Source organism: Mobula birostris, chromosome 19, assembly GCF_030028105.1.
Source record: "Mobula birostris isolate sMobBir1 chromosome 19, sMobBir1.hap1, whole genome shotgun sequence".
Taxonomy (NCBI): Eukaryota; Metazoa; Chordata; class Chondrichthyes; order Myliobatiformes; family Myliobatidae; genus Mobula; species Mobula birostris.
In genome coordinates, this window is record NC_092388.1 from 26,010,538 (window position 1) to 26,038,455 (window position 27,918).

Sequence of the window (27,918 nt, forward strand, 5' to 3'; positions counted from 1 at the left end):
CGCTTTCTATAGCGATCCGTCTCTCCCTGATTCCCTTGTCCTTTTGTCGCTTCCCACTAATTTCCCTCCTGCCTCTTACCCTTGCAAGTGAATTAAGTGCTACCTTTTCACCACCTCATTCACCACCTTTCCAGATCCCAAGCAGCCCATTCAAGTATTCAACAATTATCCTGTGACTCTACAGTGATCATCTGCTGTAGCTGGATTTCCCAGTTAGACCTCCCCTAAATCAGATTCAAAGTACATTTATTATCAAAGAATGTATAAATTGTACAACCTTGAGTGATTTTTTTGCTTACAGGTAACCACAGAGGAAGACACCAGAAAGAACTCAATTAAAGAAAAGAAAATAAAAGACCAATGCCTGATGTGCAAAAGAAGGAAAACAAAACACAAACCAAGCAAATAATTGGAGTGAATAACAACATTCCGAAACAAATTGAGTCCTTAAATCAGAACCCTGGAGTCAGGCCAATGCCTCGCTTAACAGTTCATCATATTAGTGGGCAGGGAACATGACAGCTGGGGCAGTCTTCATAGCCTCAGCACCATGGAGAGAAGAATGCTCATCACGGAGAACAAGCGAAATCGGATCTCGCCTCGGATCCTGACACACTGTCTTTTCAGTCTATCTAGGCGGCGTATAAACTGACCAAACAACAGAACATGGAAAGGCTCAGGGGTCATGGAGAGAGGAGTGGACATTGTGGAGACTGAGCAAAATTGGCTCTTGCCTCCGATCTGGGCGAGTGTTTAAATTAGCTAAACAGCGGATCGCAACTTGCACGAAGACCCAGCTGCTGCGAAGTGCTCAGGGTCTAGATCAAGGCGTTCAGTGACTCATCCTGAGCCAGGATTTCACCTCCCAGCCCAACGCCGCAATCTGTTCAAAACAGCTCAGCGCCCAGAGTGAACCAACCTCGCACTTGGGCCAGTTGCATGGGCATAGGAACTACTCTGCCCCGACTTCTCCTCTCATCGCCCACTGCAAACCAACCTCACATCCAGGCCAGTTGTACAGGTATCAGAACTCCATTGCCCTGATTCACCTCTCTGAACAACTCATTCCATCTGCATCAATTCTGCAGCACACCATCTTGGCTCATCTCCCAAACTCACCTCACCACCTCTTGTCCTCTCACTGTTTCTGGCGATAATTTAACACTATTTACCTCAGGAAGGGATTTTTTTTTAGTGATGCTTTTATTCGAATTTCTTGCCTTTTGAACTACCAGTGAGCTGTTGCATGTGTTCAGTTGCGCCATCTTAACCAAGACCTAACATAAGTTGGAAGACTGATTTATTGAGCACCTTTGCTCCATCTACCACAGAAGGCAAGCTTTCCCAGAGGGCACCCATTTTAATTCAACTTCCCATTCTCATTCCAACATGTCTGTTTGTAGCCTCCTCCACTGCCACACTCAGGCATGATTATCCATTTCTTTAACTTCTGGTAATTTCTAACCCTTTGTCCTTCTCCCTATATCTATTCCCCATTCTTGTTCACCTCTCTCCCATTCTCTTCTCCTCATCTTCCCATCACCTCCCTCTGGTGCCCCTCCTCCTCCTTCCCCCTTTTCCATAGTCCATTATCCTCTCCCATCAGAGTCCTTCTGCTTCAGTCCTTTACCTCTTCCAACTATTACCTCCTGGCTTTCTTACTTCATCCCCCATCCCTCACCTGCTCCATCTTCCCCCTCACATAGTTTCACCTATCATCTTCTACTTTGTATTCCTTGCCCTGCCCTCACCTTCATATTCTGGCCTCAGTCCCCTTCATTTTCATTCCCAATGAAAGGTCTTGACCCCAAGCTTTGACAGCTAATCCTCCTCCATGGATGCTACATGACTTGTTGAACTCCTTCAACTTTGGGATGTGTTGATCGATATCCAGTATCTACAGAATCTCTTGTGCTTTAAAAATTGCTCTCTTTTACCTGAACTTTCTCCACTCATTAAAAATGTAGCACAATCTTCTTTTCCATTCTAGTCATTCTGCTCTGTTGCTTCTATGTTTGAAGTGTCACTGAATAGCTGATAACCTGTTAAAAAATCAAGTTGTTCCCAGAAAGCTGAATTGATTAAAAAATAAATCAAGATCAGGGGGAACAAACCTTATAATGCCCCTTTAACAAGCCCTGTATTTTCAGAATTCAAAAGGAAAATAAGTAAATGCTCCTTGTGGATAAGTGGCCATCTTTGTTTAACTTCACTGATATTCAGAGATTCTTGTGAAGGTTAAATCAAATCCTATTGCCAGATGTTGTGAACAAAATTGTTTAATCAGATTGTGAAGGAAAGCTTCATCAAAATGCCAGCCTTCCAATTGATGTCTGAGCCACAGATGAAAACTAACTTTGACTAAATCTTTCTAGTTTGTCAGAAAGGAAGTGACCACTACACTGGCGAACAGAAGCTTACATATATCATTCGAGGAGTGGGAGAGACAGAATCAAACTCAAATGTGCAAGGCCAGCAAGTGGGTGGATGAGCATGGTCTGATAATCAGTGACTGACTGATATGTGAATTAATGAACTAAATCCATGCAACTGGGAACGACTGCACAGGATCGGTAAAAGGGGCTTCAGCACCCCCCCCCCTCAGCATCAAGGATATCTCCAAAAGGCAATGCATCAAAAAGGTGGCATACATCATTAAGGATTCCCATCAACCACGACATACTTTCTTCTCATTGCTACCATCAAGGGGGAGGTACAGGAGACAGAAGCCACACATTCAACATTTCAAGAACAGCATTTTCTCCTCCGCAATCAGATTTATGAATGAAAAATGAATCCATGTACACTACTGTTATGTTTTGAAACTCCAAAACTTCTCTTTTTATTTTTGCGAGGTGTGAACGAATGATGCGGTGGCGTGATGACGCATGCCATTCACGGACTTCAAGCATATAACCATATAGAATTACTTAAACAACAAAGAATGCTTAAACAATTTATTTATAATATTCAAATTCTCCTCCCTGCTTAGCTATAAAATCCAACTTAATATAGAATGCATCTCAACTTATATACACTGTATACTATATAGTACAACTACTATACAGACATTCACAACGTAGCAAATATTAAATTGTCCCATTCAAGCCGAAAGATTTAATCGTTTTGGAGGATTTCCTACTCTTGCGAGATAATGTGTTTCCTGACAAGGGGAGACTTTTAGCTGTGAAACAACCTCATGTTCTGTGACCTCCTCTGTGTAGTTTTAGGAGTTGATTCTGGGACTGCAGGAGGTGGTTCTGCCAGCTCTGAACACCTTTCTTCGGGACATGTTGGCATCCTGAACTGTGCATAGCAAGCTTCATTGGACAATGTAGATCATAATGTGTGAGTACAGTGTCTGACATCACCATTTCCTTAACTTTTTCAAAAGCCACCTCACACTGCTTTGTGAATTTTTATTTCTCACTAGATCTGTAGGTCAAGGGGTGGAGCATAAGTAGCCAGGTTTGGGCAGTAACCTATAATAGTAATTGATGAATCACAACTGCGTCAGGTCCTTTATCCTTGGGGCATCCGCAACTGCTTGAATCTTCGCAACATATTTGTGTAACTCTTGTGTGCCAATAGTGTGACCACAATAAGAGATGCTTGGTTTAAAGGATTCACACTCGATGTGTCATGATCTGAGCCCAGGATCTTCTAATCTTTTTAAGACAGTCTTGAGATTTTGGAAATGTTTCTTGTCATCCTTACTGATAAAAATGATATCATCTACGTAACACTGAATGCATGAACAACTTTGCAGCAACTAGGCCATAGCTTTCTGCCAGAATGCAGGTGCAGAAACTACTACAAAGATGTGCCTGTGAAAGTGATACAGCCCTTTGTGAGTGTTTATGGTGAGAAACACTTCGGACTCTTCCAACTCCGTATGTATGCAGGCCTCAGCTAAGTCCACTTTGCAGAAGAGCTTCCCTTCAGAAAGGTTTGCAAAGATATCCTCTATTCTGCACAGAGGGTATTGGTCAACTTTCAGTACGAGATTGTTGATGACCTTAAAATTACCACAGGTCCATTCTTCTTGGCAGTCGGGACTACTGGCATTGCCAATGGGCTCCACTCAACCTTGGAAAGAATTCCTTTAACCTCTATGCCATTTAGCTCTCTAGCTACTTTATCATGGATGGTATAAGGAGCTTGACAGGCTTTGTAAAACTTGTGTGTAGCATTTTCATTTAACACTTATTACCCTTGATATGTTTAAGTTTTCCAATGTCATCCTTAAACACTGCTATCGCATTACCCAATAACTTTCTTAATTCGCTTTCAGTTGACCCTATTGCAGAAATGGGGCATGCAAATGGTGGATGGATCTCCAATCAAGATGTAGTTGACTCAAGTTAATCATGACCCCATGATACTAGCCCTCCTGTTTTTGACACATATACACCCAATGTGATTTGTTAGTTGTTTGTTTTCACTCAGACTTCCAATTTGCACCTTATAAGGCATGAAAATGCCCAATGCAGGCCTCTCATGGTCTGAGTCGATGTTCCCTCTCCTCCCCTCCGCCGCCCTCCCCCTTACGAATGTCGTTCTAACAGGAGTTTATCTTTTCTCCAGTATAGATTCTCAATTGGCTATCTGTAGACTTCAGTTCAGTATCTTTGAAATGATGTTCAAACACCTTTCATAGAATGACTGAAACAGCCGAGCCAGGGTCCAATTTCATTTTAATTAATTTACCATTCATTTCTGATGTAAGACATATTACTTGTCTATTGATAGTTTTCACATTGTAAATCCTAAGACTATCCAGTCCTGTATAACTCTCAGCATCATCAGACATTTCATCAACAGCATGCAGATTGGTGTTTATTTGGAAACTGCAATCTGTTTTTATCCTTTTCTTGTCCTTGTTCAGTCTATTTATTTTTGTCTGCCCAACATGTTTTTTGTATGTGTTCTATTTTGTTGCATTTTTCTCAGAAACTGATTGGAAAGCTGAGCCTACTGGCTGGGCCTGAACACCTCCCTCTGCAACTGGATCCTAGACTTCCTGACTGGGAGACCTCAGTCAGTCTGGATTGGAAGCAGCATCTCCTTCACCATCACACTGAGCACGGGGCCCTCCCAGGGCTGTGTGCTCAGTCCACTGCTGTTCACTCTGCTGACCCACGACTGTGCTGCAACACACAACTCGAACTACATCATCAAGTTCACCGATGACATGACCGTGGTGGGTCTCATCAGCAAGAACGATGAGTCAGCATACAGAGAGGCAGTGCAGCGGCTAACGGACTGGTGCAGAGCCAACAACCTGTCTCTGAATGTGAACAAAACAAAAAAGATGGTTGTTGACTTCAGGAGGACACAGAGCGACCACTCTCCGCTGAACATCGATGACTCCTCCGTAGAGATCGTTAAGAGCACCAAATTTCTTGGTGTTCACCTGGCAGAGAATCTTACCTGGTTCCTCAACACCAGCTCCATAGCAAAGAAGGCCAGCAGCGTCTCTACTTTCTGCGAGGGCTGAGAAACGTCCATCTCCCACCAGCACCCCACCCCCTCGTCCTCACCATATTCTACAGAGGTTGTATTGAGAGCATCCTGAGCAGCTGCATCACTGCCTGGTTCAGAAATTACCCCATCTGGGATCGCAAGACCCTGCAGCGGATAGTGAAGTTAGCTGAGAAGATCATCGAGGTCTCTCTTCCTGCCATTACAGACATTTACACCACATGCTGCATCCGTAAAGCAAACAGCATTATGAAGGACCCCACGCACTCCTCATATGAACTCTTCTCCCTCCTGCCATCTGGCAAAAGGTACCAAAGCATTTGGGCTCTCACGACCAGACTATGTAATAGTTTCTTCCTCCAGGTCATCAGCCTCCTCAATACCCAAAGTCTGGACTGACACCAACCTACTGCCCTCTACTGTGCATATTGTCTTGTTTATTATTTATTATAATTCCTGCACTGTCTTGTGCACTTTATGCAGTCCTGGGTAGGTCTGTAGTCTGGTGTAGTTTTGTGTTGTTTTTTACGGAGTTCAGTGTAGTTTTTGTATTGTTCATGTAGCACCATGGTCCTGAAAAACTTTGCCTTATTTTTACTGTGTACTGTACCAGCAGTTATGGTCGAAATGACAATAAAAAGTGACTTGACTTGACTTGACTTGATTTTCTGCAAGTTTCACCTTTAAACCTGCATCGGTCTGGTGTATATGAGCCCCTGTCACAACTGTAACACTATTTATTTAGCCAAGCAGATTTTCTGTTTCCGTTGAAGTTTGTTCATGCTCGCTTTCATTTCTGACTGCAACTTAATTGCGCCTCTCTCAGCTGTTTCCATTGATACGGCTACTTCAACTGCTCTTTTAAATGTAAGTTGAGATTCAGTTAGGAGCTGTTTTTGAATGCTTTATTGTAAGATTCCCCAAACTAAATGATCTCTCGGTGCATCATTGAGCCCATCATTGAGCATACAATGCTCAGACAATCTCTTCAATTCATCCACGTATTCCAAAATGTAGACCACTTCCTTTGGATTTCACTTATGAAACCTAAATTGTTCTACAATCAACAGTGATTTCAGTTCTGAATGTTCCTACATTACTTTCACAATATTAGCAATGCTCAATTTCAGCTGGTTTGCTTGGAGAAGTTAAACTTCTAAATGAACTATATACATTTAAATCCAATGCACTCAGCAAAATTGGCTTGTTGTTGTTCAGTCATTAAGTTGAGCCCAAATCTTTGTGACCTCATGGACTCCTGTACACCAAGCCTTCTTGTTGGTAACTGTCTCTCTAAGATTCCCCAAGGTCATATGCATTGTCAGAGTAATATTATCTATCCATTGTAGCCTCTGTCATCCTCTCCTTCTCTTACCTTCTGTTTTACCAAACATGAGAGTCTCCTCCAAGGAATCCTATTTTCTCATGATGTGGTCAAAATATTTGAGCTCTGTCTCATAATCAAGTCTCCTAGTGAGCAGTCTGGCTGTATTTCTTCAAGTATTGACATGTTGGATCTTCTTTCTGTCCAATGAACTCAAAGGTTTCAAAGATACATTTAATGTCAGAGAAATGTATACAATATACACACTGAAATGTTTTTTTCTTTTCAACCATCCACGAAAATAGAAGTGAGTTCCCAAAGAATGAATGACAGTTAAATGTTAGAACACCAAAGTACCCCCCCCCCCAGCTCCCTTCCTCTCACGCGTAAGCAGCAGCAAGCAACTATCCATCCCCCCGGCAAAAAAAAAGCATTGGCACCAGCCACCAAGCTCTCAAGTGTGAGCAAAGAAACAGACTTGCTGTTACCACAAAGACTACTTGTTCACCCAGTATTCGACATACCACAGGCTCTCTCTCTCTCTCTCTCTCTCTCACTCTAGTAAGGGAGAAAGGGGTGTCCCTGTTTCACAGCAAGAGGGGAGACATAACAAACAACTCAATGTTAAAAGTCCGTTGTGTCGCTTTTTCCGAGCTCTGCACACAAAGATCTCAGGTCTCTGGGCACCCAGCCTTAGATCAACCTCCCATGACACACCAATCTGCCCGGACCTCCAAAGGCAAGCTGTGCTTTTAGGCCGAGCCTTTGGCACGCCAAATAATGGCCAGCCATGAAACCCCGAGAGTAGGTCTCATTCCCGCAATGAACCGTAGTCAGCGTGTAACTCCAGGTCAGGGTCTTCAGAATAACCCCGAAATGGAAAAACAGAGATATTAAAGATGGAAATAGAGTTTCTTTTGAAGATGCAAGCAAAGGAGTTGCCGTTAGGCACCATTAATCCTCCTAAGCTCCTCCTCCTTCTGTTTCACCTAACATGAAGTACTCTTAACACTTTCCTCCAGCATTCAAGTTCAAAGGTGTTGATTCTTTTGTATTCAGCCTTACTAACAGTCCGGCTCTCATAGCCATATATCACCACTGAAAGTACCATTACCTGACTATATGGATTTTCATCTTGTTCCTCAGTATTTTATCTAAATTTGCCGTTGTTGCCCTCCCCAAAGGTGAGCACGTTTAATTTTGTGGCTGCAGTTACCATCTATAAAAATCTTTGAACCAAGGATGACAAAATCCGTCACGGCTTCCACTTCAGTTCCATTTATTACCACGGAGTTGATAGGGTTAGTTGACATAATCTTAATTTTCTTAATATTGAGCAACAAGCCAGCTTTTGCACTTTCTTCTTTCACTTTGATTAGAAGCTTCCTCAGATCCTCCTCACTTTCAGCCATTCGGGTATTATCACCTGTGCAAAATTGGCACTTGAGCCAACTTGGCTATTACTTTTACTTTACTGTATTGTTCATTTCACTTAACATACAAAATCCAGTTACCTTTTGTACAATCTCTTTCCAATGTTGCCGGCCATCTCTAATTTCTTTTAAATTTATGATTATATTCACGCAGTGCTCACTGTTTCTGAACCCGTGAATTTGTCTGTTTTAATGTTTCTTTTAAACATGATGTCTCACTGTGATTCATCAGATAGGTAGTCATCTTGGGTTCCCCACTATTATTACATTTTGTAACTTCAAAACATTGAACTAATTGAAAGAAAAACATGAAGCTGGAAAATAACTCATGTACATTCATTTCTGTTTATGCGAGGCACGCACGTATGATGCAGTGGTGTGATGACATATGCCACTCATGTACTTCATACATTTAGGCATAATGAATTGTTTGAATAGCAAAGAATGCTTAATCAAACAAGATAATTAAAATATTACACAAGTATTACTGATATATTAAGTATACAACAATAACCTCACTATTTTTTCTGTTTTTTTGCTCTTTTCCACTACATATTTAAGTTTCTTTTTTAATATATAGGTTCAAATATATAGCTTTTTAATTATGAGATATTACAATGCACTGCTGCTGCAAAACAACAAATTTCACAAGGTATGCCAGTGATATTAAACCTGATTCTGATTCTGATACTGAAATTAGGGTATGCAATAATTCTGGTCAAAACAGAAAACCTAAAGAATTGGAAATTTAGTAATCTGTTTTATAATTGCTTGCAGACCATACTCCTTAAATGATAGAATGAATGATGTGTAGCCAAATGCGCCCACAGTCTTACAAAATGCAATGCTTCCTGTGCATCTATCCAAAATTCTATTTCAACATTAGCATTTAAAGGACGATATTAACTCTAGAGCATCCCCAGACCCCAGTGCTATTACATTGTACAGAAGTACAGAATATTTTTAGCTGTGACCATGAATACAGCTTTTGCCTTTTATGCTCCACACTGCTGCCATCTCCGGGCCAATTCATGTCAGCACTCATACTCATTTCTCTTTCTTCAGTGCCATAGACATATTCAGTTACAAGCTTTATTTAAAAATGACATTTGAGTTATTTTTTTTAAATCATGGGACCTGCTACCCATTTAATATTTGATATGCTTTTCTAATCCGGGTAAGATTAATCCTGAGACTTGGACGGCACTGGATAGAATTATCCGATTTTCCTGTGGGGTGAAACTGAGGTTATTTGTTTGTATCTAGTGTAAACGGTATTCTTTATGTTGAAAATCAGCTACATTGGCAACTGCAATAATTCTTGCAAGTTTCACATCTGAATCAAATGCTTCTCATGGTAGCATAGTGGTTAGCTCAAGGCTTCACAGTGCACCACCTGTAAGATTGGGGTGCAATACCCACCACTGTCTGTTAGCAATTTGTGACCTTGTGTGTTTCCTCCTGATGCTCTGCTTTCCTCCCATATTCCAAAGACGTAGATGTTAGGATTAGTAAATTGTGGGCATGTTATGTTGGTGCCAGAAGCATAGTAATACTTGCAGGCAGCCCAGGGCAATCCTCGCTGATTTGATTTGATGCAAACACTGCATTTCATGGTATGTTTCAATGCCTCAATGTACATGTAATAAACAAAATTAAACTTTCTTTAGATTCCTCAGTGAGGCACCGAAGATTGATCTAAAAGCCTTGTCACAATAACTATAGTCAGTTATCACCCTTACATCACCAATATCTTAATTTCATTTCTCACACTAGACATCTCTGGGAACCATCCAAATGGCACCATCAATTACAGTCAATTAGCAATGATGAACTCAATGATTTTCAGTGTGGTTGAAAGATGGAAGAATATAATTCCAAAACAAATGGATGGGTACAGAACTAATGCAGGAAAATGTGATTATGTAGATGCAAAAGCTTTGGCAAAGACATAATAGGGTAAAGGATACTATCTCTGACATATCACCCAGTGACTTAATGATAACTCTGTGACCCAGTCTTCCCAAATCAAACTGCCCAATGCATTCTCCATATATTCTGTCTCGTTAAAGGGATTACAGGATGCAAATTGCAAATTCATGACGCAGGAATCACATGCTTAAAAAGAAGATTACTCAGAATGGGGTATCTGGCATTAATACTGGGGCTTTATGTTAACTAACAGTTGATACTATGTACTTTCACACACAACGGTGACTTTATAAAATTGTAGAGAACTAAGTAAGAGATTATTTGAATTTTGATGATATCTAACAATTCATGTGCAGTCTGTGACAGAATAAGTTCTGACTGAAGCTTTACAAACTGAGAAGAAATGGAAACAGAAAGAGAAGGAGAATATTAGCTGAAGAATGATAAAGTTAAAGTTAGAGAGAACGAAAAAGGGTAAAGGAAACTGTTGGTGACGGACAGAAAAAATGAAAGAGAAGGAGAAAAATAGAGAAATTAAATAGGAATGAGACAGAGAGAAAGAAAGAAGAAATGAGAGATGGAGAGAAACTGTTGGTGAAGGACAAAGAGAAAATGAAAGAGGAGAAAATAGAGAAATAAAGTTAGAATGAGACATAGAGCAAGAAAGAATGTTATAGAGATGGAGAGAAACTGAGAGAAGGTAGAAAGGTAGACAACATCCCTTTCATAGTTTTCAGGACAGCCAAGGCTGCTACAGAGAAGATTTAATTTATAATGGTATTGTTCAACGACTTTCGGTAAGATGGCAGCACACTTGGTCACTGTGACCTTTCCAGGTCTAATAAATGGTGCAAATGTTTGCTTACTTTTCTTGGGATCACAAGACCCTGTTGGACATTGATAATAAAAGATAGTGTAAGTCTGCTTCATTAGATCATTGGCGGGACCGATGCCTGTGAGTCCGTAGGTTATTGCACTCAATCCTCGGCATCATCTGTGGCAGTCTGCCAGAGGAAGAGACACTGGAGGCAGTCTGGAAAAGAACAGATGTGCAGCAGGTACACTGGAGTCCGTTCTGGTCCCTGCAAGCCAGTTATATATTGGTGCTGCTCTCCAGTGTTCACTCCATGGAAGACAAGCTGAATTGCTTTCTTTTTGTGACTGATGCAGAGCGAGACGAGCAACTGCTATGTGCTTATTCTTGTAGCAATAGAGCTCCAGGACCATGCACCATCAGCCTCCAGGGTATGCTACTTAGATACTTATGCTAGTATCATTTTGTGACTGCATGTGCTATTGTAACTATGTATGCTGTGTGTGACTGTATGCACTGTGTTTTGCACCATGGCTGTAGAGGAACAGTGTTTCACTTAGCTGTATACATGTGTGTGGTGAATGAAAATTAAGCTTAAACTTGAACTTAAACTTGGTGGCCAACTTGGACACAGAATGTCCTGCTGTATCAGCTAAGTAAGTGATCAGACAAGCTGATGATCTTCTTTGAGAAATGTATTTTGCCAAGGATTTGAAACAAAGACCCATGCTCCTGTTCAAGTAGTTTTATGTGATATTTTATAATCGTATGAACATATAAAGACAGATAAACACTGAATTTAAAATTTGGCACCTCTGACGAGATAGCTATTGGTACTACATTCAAAAATTCTCTACCACATGGCATTGGCAGAGAGGTAATGCCCTGATGGGACACCATTCCGGATAACAGCAGTTTGGAGTTCATGAGCCATCAGTAATTGAATCCTAAAATTCAGAGTAATATATCAGACTAGAAGAAACAGATCAAATATTGCTGTGTGAGATGTGCAATTTGCTCACACTGATGCTGAAATGGCACCTCTGATTTTACAATCCTGGTTTCATTTAAAAATAAAGACGTGCCACTCCTAAAACATGGACAGAGCTAGCAAGGTCAAACTCTAATATATAAATGGTGATGAGCTACATCTTTGAACCATGTCCAGCCATAATCTAAAGGTACTTGCATCATGCTGTAAGGTAAAGAGTTCTAAAGTTTTGCCAATGAAAAAATATCGCAGTTTATCAATAATTAAAACTATCATGAAAATAGATTGTATAGCCAAGACAAATAAAGCATGTATACTTGCTTGCATGTGTCAGCTGTGACTCAAATGATATTATCCTCATTTCCAAATCCAAAGATTCCCAACTCCAGTCCCACTGCAGAGCATTAAACAGTATGGACCACCATTGGAAATTGTTAAATTGTCAAGTGGATATAAAAGATCCTTCTGAAGTATTCGGTTTAGGAGCAGGAAAATGATTCCTAGGGTCCTAGCCATTGGTTGTTTGACAAACAACATGCTTAAGCAGATTATCTGGTCATTAACTTGCCTTGCTATTTTTGGAAACTTGTTGCATACAATTTCACTGCAAATTTATTTTCTGTCTTAAAACAATAATCACGCCTGTCAGATGGCTACATAACTCACGGTGAAGCAAATAGTTGACTCAAATTCCTCTCCCAAGATACTGTGGTACAAAGTGTTAAAGGGGAAATTCTTGAGTATGTTCTTATTTAAAGAATGAATTTTTCATTTGGATTTATGCTATATGACAATGTCATCAAAGAAGCAATCCATTGCAGAAATAACAAGATAATTATGGTATGTTTAGCTCTCTCCTTGATGGGAGCATGCAGTTATGAATATTAAAGTTGAAGTCCAATTTATTTTCATATGCACAGATATATTATGTGTATGTCTAAGTGTATTCACAAGATAAAACATAGTTTAAACGCAGTTTTTACAAAATGTCCTCGATCTCATCAGTATCTTTCAATTCCCTGATCCAGACTACCCCATTTTCACCATGGATGTGCAATCTCTATACATTTCTATCTCCCATCAAGAAGGCCTCAAAGCTCTCTGTTTCTTTCTTGACAGAAGAACAAACCAATTCCCCTCCACCACCACAATCTACCGTCGAGCAGAACTGGTCCTCACCCTCAACAATGTTTCCTTCGGCTCCTCCCACTTTCTCCAGACTTGAGGCACAGCCATTGGCACCTGGATGAGCCCCAGCTATGCCTGCCTCTTCGTTGGCTGCGTAGAACAGTCCATCTTCGAAACTTTTCAGATAATACTCCTCAACTCTTGCTCCATTACATTGATGACTGCATTGGTGCTGATTCATGCACCCATGCTGTGCTCATCAATTTCATCAACTTTGCCACTAACTTCCACCCTGCCCTTAAATTCATTTGTTCCATCTCTAACACCTCCTTTCCTTTTCTCAATCTCTCTGTCTCCATCTCTGGAGACAAACTGTCAACCAACATCTTTTATAAAACTACTGATTCCCATGGTTATCTTGACTGTGCTTCTTCCCACCATATCTATTATAAAAATACTATTTCCTTTTCTCAGTTCCATTGCCTCCACTGTATCTGTTCCAGGAATGTGGTTTTCTGTTCAGAAACATCCTCCTTCTTCAAAGAACAGGCTTTCCCTCCCTCCACGAATGATGCTGCTCTTACCAATATCTTCTCCATTTTCAGAACATTGATGCTCACCCTATGGCCTTAACGGTGATAGAGTTCCTCTCGTCCTGACCTACCACTCCTTGAGCCTCTGCATCCAGCACATCATCTTTTCCAGCTTCCACCATCTTCAAAGGGATCCCACTGCTAAACATATCATTGCCTTGCCCCTTGTTTTCCACAGGAATTGCTCCCTCCATGATTTTCTTGTCCATTCATCCCTCCTCACTAATCCCCCTCATGGCAAATATCCATACAAGTGTCTGAGGTGCTACACCTGCCCATACCCCTCCTCCCTCACCTCCATTCAGGGCTCCAAACAGCCTATTATGTCCAGTGCTCCTGATGCAGCCTCCTCTACATTGGTGAGACACGTTGTTAATTGGGGGACCACTTCATCAAGCACCTCCATTCCATCCGCCACAAGCAGAATTTCCTGGTGGCCACACATTTTAATTCAGATTTCTATTCCCATTCTGACATGTTGGTCCATAGCCTCCTCTTGTGCTAATACGAGGCCACCCTCAGCGAGGAGGAACAACATCTTATATTCCATTTGTGTGGCCTCCAACTTGATGACATGAATATCGATTTCTCCTTCCGGTAAAAAAATTTCTCCCCCTCTTCCTCTATTCCACACACTGACCTTTTACCTCTTCTCACCTGCCTATCACTTCCCCAGGTCCCCTCCTCCTTCCCTTTCTCCTATGGTCCACCTTCCTCTCCTATCAGATTTCTTCTTCGCCAGCCCTTGACCTTTCCCACCTGGTTGGCTTCACCTGATACCTTCTAGCTAGTCCCCTTCCCCTTCCTCAACATTTTTATTCTGGTGTCATTCCCCTTCCTACTCAGTCCTATATCAGCCCAAAACATTGACTGTGTAGTCACTTTCATAGGTGCTGCCTAATCTGCCAAGTTCCTCCTGCATTTTGTGTGTATTGCTTTGGAGTACCAGCGTCTGCAAAATTTCTTATGTTTAAAAAAAATTCAGTTTTACTGCAAAATGATGAAAGTGGTTTATGTGTTACTAAACATCAGTGATTGGGGCTTTGCCAGTTGTTTCAAGATCTGAAAGTTTGAAGGGAAGTAGTTTTCTTTAACAAGTCGGTGTGGGACTTCAGGCTTCTGTACCACCTGTCTGATGATAGCTGACATGGCCTGGATGGTGGGGATCTTTAATAATAGATGTTACCTTCTTTAGGCAGTGCTTTCCATAAGTGTTACTGACGGTGGGAAGAAATATGCACACAATGTATTGAGTACCACTACTTCCTGCAACTTCTTACATGCCTATGCATTTGAATTGCTGTCCCAGACCATGACAGGATTGCTTCAACACTACATCCACAGATTATTGTTCGAGTGCAGTGTTAGAATCTGGTAGAAATATTAGGCATATTTAATCTGCTGATTTTAAAAAAATGAATTCATCAATATAATCATGGTGTGATTTTTGGTTTATAAATGTGCTCAGAGAGAGAAGCAGCTGTAGTTAAGGGTTAAAACAGGCAAAGTACACACATACACTAGGAAATCTGCAGATGCTGGAATTTCAAGCAACACACATAAAAGTTGCTGGTGAACGCAGCAGGCCAGGCAGCATCTCCAGGAAGAGGTACGGTTGATGTTTCGGGCCGAGACCCTTCGTCAGGACTAACTGAAAGAAGAGCTAGTAAGAAATTTGAAAATGAGAAGGGGAGGAGGAGACCCAAAATTATAGGAGAAGACAGGAGGGGGAGGGATGGAGCTAAGAGCTGGACAGTTGATTGGCAAAAGGGATATGAGAGGATCATGGGACAGGAGGCCGAGGGAGAAAGAAAAGGGGGAGAGGGGGAAGCCCAGAGGATGGGCAAGGGTTATAGTGAGAGGGACAGAGGGAGAAAAAGGAGAGAAAGAAAAAGAATGTGTGTATATAAATAAATAAATAATGGATGGGGTACGAGGGGGAGGTGGGGCATTAGCTGAAGTTTGAGAAGTCAATGTTCATTCCATCAAGCTGGAGGCTACTCAGACAGAATATAAGGTGTTGTTCCTCCAACCTGAGTGTGGCTTCATCTTTACAGTAGAGGAGGCCGTGCATAGATATATCAGAATGGGAATGGGATGTGGAATTAAAATGTGTGGCCACTGGGAGATCCTGCTTTCTCTGGCAGACAGAGCATAGGTGTTTAGTAAAGCGGTCTCCCAGTCTGTGTCGGGTCTCGCCAATGTATAGAAGGCCACATCGGGAGCACCGGACGCAGTATATCACCCCAGCCGACTCACAGGTGAAGTGTCGCCTCATCTGGAAGGACTGTCTGGGGCCCTGAATGGTAGTGAGGGAGGAAATGTAAGGGCATGTGTAGCACTTATTCCGCTTACAAGGATAAGTGCCAGGAGGGAGATCAGTGGGGAGGGATGGGGGGGGCAAATGGACAAGGGAGTCGCATGGGGAGCGGTCCCTGCGGAAAGCAGAGGGTGAGGGAGGGAAAGATGGGCTTAGTGCTGGTATCCCGTTGGAGGTGGCAGAAGTTACGGAGAATTATATGTTAGACCCAAAGGCTGGTGGTATGGTAGGTGAGGACAAGGGGAACCCTATTCCTAGTGGGGTGGCAGGAGGATGGAGTGAGAGCAGATGTGCGTGAAATGGGGGAGGTGCGTTTGAGAGCAGATGTGTGTGAAATGGGGGAGATGCGTTTGAGAGCAGAGTTGAGGGTGGAGGAAGAGAAGCCCCTTTCTTTAAGAAAGGAGGACATGCACATCTTCTTCCTGACGAAGGGTCTCGGCCTGAAACGTCGACTGTATCTCTTCCTAGAGATGCTGCCTGGCCTGCTGCGTTCACCAGCAACTTTGATGTGTGTTGCTTGAATTTCCAGCATCTGCAGAATTCCTGTTGTTTACATCTCCTTCTTCCTGGAATGAAAAGCCTCATCCTGAGAGCAGATGCGCCAGAGACTGAGGAATTGCCAGAAGGAGATGGCATTTTTGCAGGAGACAGGGTGAGAAGAAGAATAGTCCATATAGCTGTGAGAGTCAGTAGGCTTATAATAGACATCAGTAGATAAGCTGTCTCCTGAGATAGAGACAGAAAGATCTAGAAAGGGGAGGGAGGTGTTGGAAATAGACCAGGTAAACTTGAGGGCAGGGTGAAAGTTGGAGGCAAAGTTAATGAAGTCAATGAGCTCAGCATGCGTGCAGGAGCAGTGCCAATGTAGTCTTCGATATAGCGAAGGAAATGTGGGGGACAGATACCAGAATAGGTTTGGCACATAGATTGTTCCACAAAGCCAACTAAAAGGCAGGCATTGCTGGGACCCATATGGGTGCCCGTGGCTACACCTTTAGTTTGGAGGAAGTGGGAGGAGCCAAAGGAGAAATTATTCAGAGTAAGGACTAACTCTGCTAGACAGAGCAGAGTATATGGAGTACACACATAGCATGTGGAGTCAGAAGCAGAACAATCTAATTTGTGGACATAGTGTGTTACATTTAAAATCATCTAGAATTAGAAAGTCCAGAATATTTAGAGTTAAATGGATAGCTTGAACTGCAAACAGACTTGACTACCTGCAGGGATAGAGAGGCCAGCAGCTACATTCAAGGGTGAAAGCACATGAAGTACAGCCTGCAGAGGTACTGTCAGAGAGCAATAGATTGCAACATTTAATGTTATCCCTTTGATAATTTCATATGAAAATGCATCTTTTCAATTGTAGCACTTGTACTTTATTTGAGGCATTTGCAGTATTCATCTTTTCTCCAAGTGGATGTGTTCAGAATGATTTCAGAATTAAAATCAGAATTGGAGACACTGCTTACACTCTACTTCCACAATACTTGCCCATAAAGCATTTTGAGCTGCTGTGAAAGGTATAATTTAATGCAAGTCTTTCTTAAAGTTTCCTTGTGAATATGTACAAGGAGAATAATAAACTACTATGTTTGCAGTGCACTGTAAAATCTTTAATGTTGCCTTTCAGAACAAGTATTTTCTGTCACTCAAATAAATCCTGAAAGTGAACACACTGCTTGATAGTCAGGTCCTGATAGTAATGACAAAGAGAATCAATAAAAGTCTTGCCATTTTAGCTCCCTGAGGATTTTTATAAGATATAACTAATCGTCAATTTGTGACCAATGGTGTCAGCCCCAGGGTACTGAAGGTCTGTGTGAACCAGCTGTCTGGTACTTTGCAGCACCTTTACAATCTGAGTCTGAGTCAGGAAAAGATACCGGTGCTATGGAAGACTTCTTGCTGGTTCCCGTACCCAAGAAGGTGACTCCATCTAAACTTAATGACTACAGACTAATTGCCCTTGCATTTCGTGTGATGAAGGTGCTGGAGAGGCTGTCCTGATTTACCTTGGATCACAGATAAGATCTTCATTGGACCTCTGCAGTTTGCCTACCAACCTCATGTGGGAGTGGATAACGCCATCATCTATCTGTTGCAGAGAGCTCTCTCCCACCTGGATGATGCTGGTGCCATTGTGAGAATCACATTTTTTGATTTCTCTACTGCCTTCAATACAATCCAGCCACTTCTTCTGATCAAGAAGCTGCAAAGGATGGGTGTAGACAAATCCACTATCTCCTGGATTACTGACTACCTGACAGATAGACCCAGTTTGTACGACTGGGTAGTTCTCTGTCTGAGGGGGTGGTGAATGGTACTAGAATGGCACAAGGGACTGCCCTTTCTTCGTTTCTGTTCCCACTGTACACCACAGACTTTCAGTGCAACTCTGAGTCTTACCACTTGTAGGAGTTCTCTGATGACTCTGTGGTGGTTGGGTGTATCAGAGATGGGCAGGAGTCAGAGTACGGAGGACTGGTAGACAAGTTTGTGGAGTAGTGTGGGAGGAATCATTTGCTCCTGAATGTAGCCAAAACGAGGGAGATGGTGATTGATTTTAGGAGGAAGACGACGACTGATGAGTCCTGTATACATTCTGGGAGAAGAGGTTGCGGTGGTGAAGGAGTACAAATACTTGGGTGTTCACCTTGACAGCAGACGTGACTGGAAAATCAACACCATGGCTGTTTAGGGGATGGGCAGAGTCTATTTTCTAAGGAAGCCGAGATCCTTCAATATGTGCAGCAGGATTTGGAAATCTTTTACCAGTCTGTTGTAGCGAGTGCAGTCCTCTCCACTGCTTTATGTTGGGGAAGCAGCTGGTGATGCAAAAAGACTAATAAACTCATCAGGAAGGCTGAATCCATCCTTGGCTACAATCCGGACTCTTTTGTGTTAGTGGTGGAGAGGAGGTCACTAAACAAATTGTTATCCATTATGGACAATCTGGCACATCCTCTCCATGACCTACTGAATAAGCAGCAGGGCATCTTATCGAACAGACTCATTCAGCTCCACTGTCACAAGAATTATTACAGAAGATCTTTCCTACCAAATGCAATAATCATATACAACAGTTCATCTCTTTCCAACAAGAGAACATACATCATAGTACAATAGTCTCTGTTTTATTATTTTCTACATTATTATTGTGTGTATTATTATTCTGTACTTTATTATTAGTTAATTCTACACACTGCTCAATGTGTTTTCAAACATTGCTGCTGTAACGAAAGAACTTCCCTCCCAGGATCAATGAAGTTCTTCTTCTTCTTCTTCTTATATACTATAGGGCTTGGTTTTGGACCCTTGTTGTTTGTGATATACATTAATGACTTAGATATGAATGTAGGGGGTATAATTAGTAAGTTTGCAGTTGACATGAAGTTATTGATAAGGAGGAAATTTGTCTAAGGGTACAGTAGGGTATGGATTAGATGGAAACCTGGACAGAGTTTTGGCAGATAGAATTTAATCCCAATGTGCAAGGTGATGCACTTTGTGAAGTCAAATAGGGTAGGACATACCTAGTGGTAGGGCACTAAGGAATGCTGAGCAACACAGGAAATTCAGCATTCAAGTACATAATTGTCTAATAGTAGCCACGTGGGTAGGGAGGGTGGTAAAGAAGACATACGGCCTGTTTCCCTCATATGTCAGGGCATTGAACATAAAAGTTGGAACAAGTGTTGGAACTTTACCAAACACTGGTTAGGACACACTTGCATACTGTGCTGTTCTGGCCACCACAAAGGAGGTGGTTGCACAGGAGATTGCATTAGGTAGATTCACCAGGAAGTCACTTGTATTGCAAGGCTTCATTTATGGTAAGAGATTGGATTGTTTTCCCTGGAGTGAAGGAGACTGATAGGTAACCTGACAGAAGTATATCAAATTATAGGAGGCATAGATAAAGTTGATAGTCAGACTCCTTTCCCCTTGGTAGGGGAATCAAAAAGAAAAAGGTACAATTTTAAATTGAGATGTAAGAGATTTTAAGAGAATCTGAGGGGTAAGACATTTTTAACACAGAGAATGGCTGATATTTGGAATTTGTAGCCTGAGGAACCAGTAGAGGCAGATGCAAGCATTCTGTTTAAGTATTAGAGCAGGCAAGGTACAGATGAATACAGATCTATTGGGAACAAATGGGATTAGTGCAGATGAGCAAAAAGTTTGGTACGGCCTGGTGGACCAAAGAATCTGTGCTGAACAACAGTATGGCAATGACAACTAATGTTCGAAGATATCCCTATTATTCCATGATGAATTAATTAAAGAAATGTGGCTATCTATTTTATAATTATTCTCAAATTTTATTAACAGGTTTTATCCGTTATCTTGTATGAGCTTTAGTGCTTTCCTTGCTTCTAAAGGAATTGTATGTGTCTGCTAGTTAGCCAATTTACATATCTCCAAAATGTTAAGGTAATGTTAGCTTTCATATTTAGAGGATGGAAATTCTGAAGGATAGAAATGTTGCTGCCGCATTACAAATCCCTGGTTACATTAAACTAGTAGAACTGGGCATTGTACCTTAGAAGTTAAATTAAAAAGATACAGAGGCTGCATTCTGTTGAAATTTGGAAACTAAAGACTAATTTGAAATACATCTTTAATATTTTAACCAGAACCGAAATTTAAATGGAGACCAATCGATATGACAAGTTGGAGAGTCTCAGACTTGGAGTCAATGTCTGATGGTTAAAGCCAGGCCTTTCAATAAGTAAATATTCCAAACCACTTCATCAGAGATTAATACATTTAGGCTTCCCTAATTCTAACAAAGGTTCTCAGACCTGTTTCACTCTCCACAGATGACAGACCTGCTGAATATTTCCAGTTTTTTTAGATTTCCAGAGTGTGCAGATTTAAAAAAAAATCATTTCCACAAGTGGAGTAGAGAAACACATACACATAGGGAGGGCAATAGAAATTTAGAACAGCTTTCCGCAAGCAACAAATGATGGTGGGTTAATTGGTAACTCTAACTAAAGACTATTGATAGTCCAAGGCACTAAAATATATGGATATGTATATAAACAGTGATATGAAGGTAGGTCAGGATTAGCAATGGTCAGCTAAAGGGTACGGCAGAGCCAGATGGACCAACTCCATTCCTATACTCTTTTGTTCTACTTCTTTCAGATTATCATGTTTTCTGTAAGGACAACAAACACATATTGTATACACAACCTTGCAGGTGACTATTTGACCCGCATGTGGATCCTGCTGGTCTTGCACCTTCCAAATTACTCCCAGAAACCCCAGCCATTGCTGTTCTATCATCATCCCTGCAACTGTTCCCTTCCATTCAGCTTTGGCCAGCTCCTCTTGCATGCCTCTGTAATTCCTTCTACTCCTCTGATACATCTGATTTTAGCTTCTGCCTCTTAAACTGCAAGATGAATTCTATCATATTATGGTCACTGTCTCAAATGAAAAGTTGATGGCATTCATGATGATCATGAAATTATCAAACTGTTAAAATCCATCTGGCTCATGTCAGAATTAGAATTAGATTTACTCCCTGGCATGTTTCATAAAATTTGCAGTTTTGCAGCTGCAGTACAATGCAACACATAAAAAATTATACAAGTTTTCTCTAGAAAGGAAGCCCGACTTTCTTCGCTGATCTGTTCTAAGTGATATACTTTCTGATATCACCTAAAAAATATTCCAAATTTATTATGGAGGAGCAATAAATGCTGCTTTTGCCTGTAAAACCCACATACCACAGATGAATAAAATTAAATTAAGTAAGCTGATAATATCTGAATTGAGATATGAGAAGAATGTTAACAGAATAAGATGGAAACAGTAAAATAATTTAAAGGGAATTATGCAAAAGTGTTCACTTCATGGTTGCTTCCAACAAGGCAGGACTAGGAGACACAGCATTCTTCTCACTAATAAAGTAATGGGAAATATTGACATTGAATTTTTTGATGTAATTTAAATGATCAAAGAGGAGGCTATGTTTTATATTTTCGTCTCTCTATGGGAGTAATCACAGAGGAGAAAATTCAGAAGAAAGTTAACTAATCAGCCTAGGATATAAAAGGTCTGCTTTAAATGTCTTCAAAAGAAATCTAGACTAATTCCATCAGCAGATTGTGTTTACTTTTGGCCCGGATGAAAAAAAAAGATGTGCATGAATTCCAAAAGATGTAACTGATGAAAGAGAAAAATGGTTTAGCCAAGTATTAATTATCCACTAGAAGTATAACATCCTTATAAATCTTCAAGTTTGCCTATGATACCTCTGTAGAGGGCCACATCTTAAAATAGCAATGAGTTGGAGTACAGGAAGGAGATAGCGATCTTAGTGACATGGTGCCATGACTACAACCTTTCCATCAATGTCAACGAAAGAAAAGACCTAAGAAAGGGTGACAGTGCATATGCTCCTGTCTACATTCATGGCGTTAAGGCTGTGAGGGTTGAGAACTCAAGTTCCTAGATGTGAACATCATCAAAAGCCTGTCCAGGTCCAACTACATTGATGACATGGTCAAGAAGGCTTCGCAATGCTCCTACTTCCATAGGGCTGAAGACAGTCAGCATGTCTCATTGACTTCTACTAACTTGTATCAATGCCCTATAGAAAACATTCTGTCTGGATGTATAACAGCTAGGTATGAGAATTGCTCTCCACATGACCACAAGAAATTGCTCAGTACATCACAGGAACCAGTCTTCCCTCTATGGACCAATAATTGTGAAATTGAATGTATTTATTCAATATTAGAATGGAAGTGGAAATAAATCATATAAACTTACAATGGATCATTATTACAAAATAACGATTGTGTTTGCTGTGTCCAGTAGAATTAGATTATGAGGACACTGAGTCCTCATTTATTGTCATTTAGAAATGCACGCATTAAAGAATGATACAATGTTCCTCCAGAATGATATCACAAGAAACACAGGACAAACCAAGACTAAAACTGACAAAACCATATAATTATAACATATAGTTACAACAGTGCAAAGCAATACCGTAATTTGATAAAGAGCAGACCATGGGCACGGTAAAAAAAGTCTCAAAGTCCCGATAGCCTCATCATCTCACGCAGACGGTAGAAGGGAGAAACTCTCCCTGCCATGAACCTCCAAGCGCCGCAAACTTGCCGATGCAGCACCATTGGAAACACACGACTGCAGCGGACTCTGAGTCCGTCTGAAAAGTTCGAGCCTCCAACACAGCCTCTCTGAGCACCATCCTCTGCCGAGTCCTTCGACCCTGCCCCAGCTGCTGAGCAACAAGCAAAGCCGAGGACTCGGGGCCTTCTCCTCCGGAGATTCTGGACCACACAGTAGCAGCAGCAGCAAAGCAGGCATTTCAGAAGTTTCTCCAGATGTTCCTCCGTGCTGTCACATCCATCTCCATCAAATCAGGATTGTGCATGGCGCCCTACTTGACAAATAACAGACATCACCACAGGAGTGGACGCAAACTCTATCAAGCAATATCATGACGTCTAAGTCCCTTTATGGTTTAATACTCTGGATTAAGATCCCTTTGGAACTTTTAGAAAAAGTGAATTATCTTTTAGCTTATACTCTGTTGTTCCAAAGATGTTAGAATGGGACAATGTGCAGAATTAAAAAGGAGTGTTTTGATCTTATCTGCCACTAAATACAAAATAAATGGATGAGGTTTTGATAAAATCTAATTTTATTATGCACTAGATTCTCTTTGTTAAGTGAAGGGAGAGCAACAGGTATTTGTTGACTTCTACATTTACGTTGCTACAGCTTGTATCTTTTCCCTAATGCTTTTCAGTGGGCATATAATTTAATTTAAATAAAATATATAGTCCAGATATCAGATATACCTTCACTCGGTATCTTGAGTCAGAGGTTTACTATTACAGTTTGACTAAACTCCCGCTGAGGAAATACAAGCTCGCAGTACCATGCAGAATGTGTGTAACTCATCATTGTCTTTGCACGCAAAGATCACAATTGATTTGTACATAACGCTCCAAATCTCCTTTTAATTGTTTGCTCAGGCTATAAAGCATTTGCTTAGTAAACTTGAACCTAATAAAAAAACAGTATCAGCCCAATCTATAGACTAATCCTCTGTCTGTTTATCTGCTGAGATGATGTCCTTTGTTTATACCCACAGAAAAAAAAGCTTGTCATTCATAAAATAAAATGCTTTAGATTAAACTCGCTGGTTTAGATATTGTTATTGTTATTCATTCCACTATTCAAAGTAGCTTCAGTGAGGGAAAAGGATATTAACTGTTTGCTATTTCCTTGTAATTGGATAATTGTGACACTTAATGTTCCAAAGGGCCTCATTTTCATGTGAGCAGTTAACAATGGTGTGCCACAGTACTAGATATTACTGCTTTTATGTCGGAGAATTTAAAAATTAATTGCACCCTCCAAGAGTACTGATATACTGATAACGTGAAAGAAAGGTAATAAATGATCGGGTAGGCGGTACAGTGATTTGAAACAGAGCAGAGCAGTAAAAGATAAATTCCAGTCATTTACAGTCTATCAAGCTGGCATAGCTGCAGGATTATTTGATAAGAGAGCCAAATTATTTATTAATTAATTAATTAATTAATTATTCTAAAACCACCCTCTGATTCTATTGTCTGAATCCATTTGTATTAATGCGATTGATATTTCTCCACCAGCCATATTTAAATTAATTTACCACATTGAAAGTATGTGACATTACAATCAGAAAGACTAAAACCGTGGGTTTAATTTGGGTGGGTGATTGAGAATAAATGTTAGCATGCATGAAATTAGCCAGGGTGTAAATTGGGCTCTTACTCTAAATAATTCATTATCTGAATTGGGACAGTAGGCAAAAAAGTCTGACTATAAAAGAGAGCATATGAAACCATAATGAATAGTCTAGAGAGGACCATGGTGGTTTCTACAAATAGTACCAGTGGGGAAATGAGGCTGGGGAAGAAAGCATGAGATATAGTAAATGGAATAGCCAATAAGAAATGAGTGCCAGTGTTGCAGCATACAATAAGAAGTAAAGCATACAGTTTGCTTAGAAGTTTAACTGCTCCAAACAAGCCAGCCAAAATGAGTTTTACTGATATCGTGAAAGTCATGCAGGAACATTTAGAACCAAAACCATTGTTGATTGCCAAACGCTTTAGATTTTAGCAGAATCAATAGGAAGGAGAGTCTATTTCAGTTTATATGGCTGAATTCAAGAATTGGCTGAGCATTGTCATTTTAGTGATAGGCTTTATGATGCGCAGAGAGCTCACCATCAACCCAGGACTGAAAGTAGATCAATATTCTCTGCCCAGGATATGGGATATCTTTGTAAACCATTCAGAGGGAAAAACTTCAGCAAAGTGGGCCTAGCTGAGGCCTCCCTAAAGATGGAGATGGAAGTAGAGTCCAAATTGTTTCTCACCATAAACTCTCAGAAAGGGCTTTGATGCTATAATAGGCTTGTTTTTGAAGCAGCATCTGTACCTGCACTCTGGCAGAAAGCTATGGACTAGGTGCTGCAAGACTGCCCAGGCAGCCCATGTTACCTGGATGACATTGCTACTGGCAAAGACGAAGAGAAACATCTCAAAAATCTCAAAACAGTGTTAAAAAGATTAGAGGATTACAGGCTCAGAGCATGACTCAACAAGTGTGAATTATTTCTAACAAGCAACACTTACTGTAGTCACACCATTGATACATATGGTGCAAGTGTGCTGAAAAAAATTCAAGCAGTGATGAAAGCCCCAAGGGCCAAAGGTCATGTCACAGTTGTGGCTCTTTTTAGATTTTGTTCATTAATCTAACAGGTTCCTGCCAAACCTGACTATTGTGCTCCACCTGTTGAACTCACTACTACAGATAAAGAAGAAATGGCAATGGACAAAGCAGTGTGAGGTGCTTTCCAAAAGCTAAAGGAAATAGTGATGTCAGAAACTGTACCTACATTATGATCCAGATCATCCAGTGAAGCTTTCATGTGACACCTCCGTTATGGTATAGTCATGTCACACATTGACAGTGATGGAAATGAATGCCCTATAGTCTTTGTGTCACGTTCCCTTACAGCTGTAGAGAAAAATTACACAGAAATTTACAGAGAGGTCTTGAATCTGGTATGGGGTGTAAAACTTTTTAACCAGTACCTGTGTGGGGGAGAGTTTACCCTCATTACTGATCATCAACCATTAGTGTCCATTTTCAATCCACAGGACAGCAGAATTTGGTTGTTTCTTGGAGGACACAATTACAAGATCAAATTCAAGAGGGCAACTCATCATGGAAATGCTGCTGGATTGTCTGGTACGCCCTTGGAAAAGGAAATAACTGAAAAGTTTACAAAATAGGACATTCCTTTTGACCTATTCTCCCTAATGCAAATTTCTTGTTGTTGCTGTTCCAGTCCATGTCTTGCGTTGCATTGGGCAGCATCCTTGCTGCTCCTTTAACATTTGTCTGCTTTTTTTTATGAAGCTGAGTTGCCAGCCCAATGCTCAACCCAGCATGGATGGAAAGCGTGCAAGCTGCCGGCCGAATTCGAACCTGGGACCACTTGCTACTACACCACTGGCCAGCTAGTGCAAATTTAAAGTCTCCCTATTACGGCAGAAATGATCCAAAAGGAAACCAGAAAGGACCCCGTGCTGCCTCAGATTTACATAGCCATTCAAAATGGCTGAAAAGTGCCGCAGGAATTCTAGTTCCAACATTCTTACCAATACTAGGACGAACTTGCCCTTGATGGGGGTTGCCTTATGTGGGGATTGAGAGTTGTTGTACCATCCAAGGTGAGAGCTAAAGTGTTGGAGGAGCTACATGCTGGTCATCTAGCTGTGGTCAAAATGAAAGCGTTGGCTGAAAACTTTGCTTGGTGTCCTGGGATAGATCAGCAGATCGAGCAGCTTTTTCAGGAAGCCAACACATTCAAAAGATGCTAAGAGCAGTGTCTCTCTATCCTTGCGAGTGGCCAGCATTGCTATGATAGAGGAGTCATGTGCATTTTGCTGGACCATTCATGGGCACAAATTTCTTGGTAGTAATGTATGCAGCCACAAAGTGGCCAGAAGTGTTCCCAATAGGCTCTACTGAAGCATTGCACAGTGATGATGTGTTGAGGAGCCTCTTCTCAAAGACTGGTGTTTCAGAACACTTGGTCAGTGGCGATAGTACACAGATCGTTGTGGAGCTGTTTCAGTCATTCCTGAAAATGATTGGAATGAGACTTTTTACATCTGCACTTTACTTCCCAACCACAAATGGCTTTGCAGAAATGTTTGTCCAGGGCCTAAGGAACATACGACGAGAATGTTAACAGGATACACTACACTGAATCAGTAGCTTGCTAATTTCCTCTTTGTGAGCAGAGCACTCCCACAAGCACCACGGAGGAGGACCCAGAAAACTGAGATTGTTTCACAACCACAAGACTCACCTACCAAGTAGAGTGACCCCCCCCCCACCCCCGCCGTGGCAGGAAAGGTATTCTCCCAGAAATAGTAAGAAATCCTCCACAGCGATTAAATCTTTAGGCTTGCATGGAACAATTTGAAATTTACTGTTCTGTAAATGTCTATACAGCAGCTGTAAAAAAGAAATATATTAGATTATGAGAACACACAGTCCGTGTTTATTGTCATTTAGAAATGCATGTATATGTATACATATATAATATCTGGAGAGCAATACATTAAATTGAGATGCATTCTATGTTGAGTTGGAATTTATAGCTAAACAGGTAGGAGTATAGCATATTTTAATACTTGAGTAACTTCGTAAATATATCATTTAGTTTAGCATTCTTTGTTTGTTTACATAATTCATTATGGGTTACATGTATGAAGTATGTGAATGGCGTATTTCATTCCACCACCACATCATATGTGAATGCCCCACT